This window comes from Marmota marmota, unplaced genomic scaffold (genome assembly GCF_001458135.2).
Source record: "Marmota marmota marmota unplaced genomic scaffold, marMar, whole genome shotgun sequence".
NCBI lineage: Eukaryota > Metazoa > Chordata > Mammalia > Rodentia > Sciuridae > Marmota > Marmota marmota.
The window spans coordinates 15,492,368-15,495,029 of record NW_025999999.1 but is presented as its reverse complement, the minus strand read 5'-3'; the positions used below and the strand labels follow the sequence as shown (position 1 = coordinate 15,495,029).

Genomic DNA, 2,662 nt, shown 5'->3' with positions numbered 1-2,662 from the left:
AGAGAGAGAGAGAGAGAGAGAGAGAGAGAGAGAGAGAGAGAGAGAGAGAATTTTTTAATATTTATTTTTTAGTTTTTCGGTGGACACAACATCTTTATTTTCATGTGGTGCTGAGGATCGAATCTAGCGCCCCGCCCATGCCAGGCGAGCGGGCTACCGCTTGAGCCACAGCCTCAGCCCTTAAAGTACTTTCTTAACATCTCTTACGTGTATATCTTTTGGCAGTGAACTTTTCCATTTTTTTATGTCTACAAAAAATATTTCTTTTTGTCTTTGTTATTTTTTCAATATCGATTTTTGATTCAGAACAAAATTGTGAAGAAGGAACTAAGAGTTCCCATATAACTCTTGCCCTACATGTGCTTAGCCTCCAGCATTATCAACACCCCACCAGAGTGGTGTGTTGCTTAGAATTGATAAATCTACACTGATGCATTGTTATCACTCAAAGTCTGTAGTTTACAGGTGGGTTCACTCTTGGTGTATACTGCATGCATCTGGGTAAATGTAGAATGATGTCTACACTGTAATTGGGCATACAGAGTATTTTCATTGTTTTAAAAATCTTCTGTGCTCTGCCTGTTTGTTCCTTCCCCTGATCCCCAACCCTATCAACCTAATCTTTTTTGCTGTTCTCTTTCTTTGCCTTTTCCAGAATGTCACATAGCTGGAGTCATAAAGCGTGGAACCTTTCAAGATAAGCTTCTTTCATTTAGTAATATGCACTTAAGCTTCCTCCATGTCTTTTTGTGTCTCATTTCTTTAGCACTAGACAACGATCCATCCTCTGGAAGTACCACTGTTTTATTGATCTATTCACTTGCTGAAGGATATCCCGGGTACTTAGAAGCTTTGGCCACTTGAAATAAAGCATCTTTAAATATCCAGCCTTGAGTTTTGGTTTGAACATAAGCTTTCACTTTTCTCTCTCATTTTTTACCATCCCTCTGCAGTTTACTTTCATCTTCACTTACTCCTTCTGTGATGCTCCTCCTTCCTTTATGAAGATCTGCCTTTCTGATCTACATTATTGTCTTCTCTCCAAAGAACGAATGTTAACATTTCTTACAATGGAGGACGATTGGCAAAACATCCCCTCAATGTTTGTTTGAGAAAGTTTTTATTCCTCCTTGCCCTTGGAAGGAAATTTTGTGGGTATAGAATTATAGGTTCATGGGATATTTCCTCTCAACACTTGAAGTATTTTTAAATATTTCATTCCTCTGTCTTCTTACTTGCATGACAGTTTGAAAATGATATGTCTAGGTATAGGGATCTTGGTTTCTGTGGGGGTTTTTGTTTGTTTGATTTGATTTGGTTTTTTTGCTTTGTTTTTTTTTTTTTTTTTACATTTATCCTCATGACATTTTCTGAACTTCCTGGATTTGCCATTGATTTGGGAAATTCTCAGTCATTATTTTTTCCAAAAATTATTTTGTTTCTTTCTTCTCTTTCTTGCATTTTCATTGCATATTTTTTTTTTATAATTTTTGGGTCCTTTGTTATTGTTCTTTTTTTTTTCTTTTTCTCTTAAGTCCTTACTCTGGCATGTTTCAAAATGGCTTATTTTTTCCTCCCCCTGCCAGAATCAACAGAGGAATTTTCTCTGGTATTTATTATGAGAACCTGGCTAAGCTCCTGGAGGCAAAACTTACAGAAATACGAGGAACCCCCACCCCCCTCCCCGTGACTGTCTTACTGAGTTAGAAGTTTTCTAACTCAAGTTCTTCACACGGAGACTAGTTCACCAACTATAGTTCAGGCTTTCTTTTTATATATATTTTTTTATTTGTTGTGTTTAGATATACATGACAGTAGGGTGTGTTTTGACAGATAATACATACATGGGGTACAACCCATTACAATTCTGATCCCATTCTTATGGTTGAACATGTTGTGGCGTTACACTGGACAGGTATTCATGCACGAGCATAGGAAAGTTATGTCTGATTCATTCTATTGTCTTTCCTATTCCCATCTCTCTATTTCATTACTAATTACTGTAGTGGTTTCTGCTATGGGTCTACTCTAGTACCTGGGAGTCCTTTCACCTGGCATTTGATTCTCCAGTCTGGGGCAACAGATTGCCCTGTGTCTTCACTCCTCTTACAGATTGAAGAAGAGTTTTTTTTTAAATTTTCAGTCTTTTCAGCTTTTGAATTATAGGATGGACTAAAGATTTCTATGCTCTTATATGTGAATGTTATGGTTTGAATGTGATGTATCCTCCAAAAGCTCATGTGTGAGACATTGCAAGAAGGTTTGGAGGAGAAGTAATTGGGTTATAGACTTAACCTAATCAGTGAATTAATCCTGGTGGAATTAACTGAGTAGTAACTGGAGGCAGATGGGGGGTGGCTGAAGGAAGTGGTTCATGAGAGGCATGGCTTTGGGGTATATATTTGTGTCTGACAAGTGGAGACCTCTTTCTCTCTCTGCTCTCTGATCATCATGTGAGTAGTTTCCCTCTGCCACACTCTTCTGCCATGATGTTCTGCTTAACCTTGAGCCTCCAGGAATGGAGCCTGCTGTTTATGGATTGAGACCTCTGAAACCGTGACCCTTCAAGTAAAGTTTTCCTCTTCTACAATTGTTCTGGTTGGTTGTTTTATTTATAGCAGCAAAAAAAAAAAAAAAAAAAAAAAAAAAAAAAAAAAAAAAA

At 37.5% G+C, this 2,662-nt stretch overlaps 2 long non-coding RNA genes across 7 annotated transcripts in view; one reads left to right on the top strand and one right to left on the bottom strand.

The window, feature by feature from the left end:
* Positions 1 to 2,662, top strand: part of LOC125617986 — a 240,588-nt gene that overhangs the window by 41,267 nt on the left and 196,659 nt on the right. The window lies entirely within an intron of this gene.
* Positions 1 to 2,662, bottom strand: part of LOC125617987 — a 122,414-nt gene that overhangs the window by 25,361 nt on the left and 94,391 nt on the right. The gene's annotated exons all lie outside the window — the stretch shown is intronic.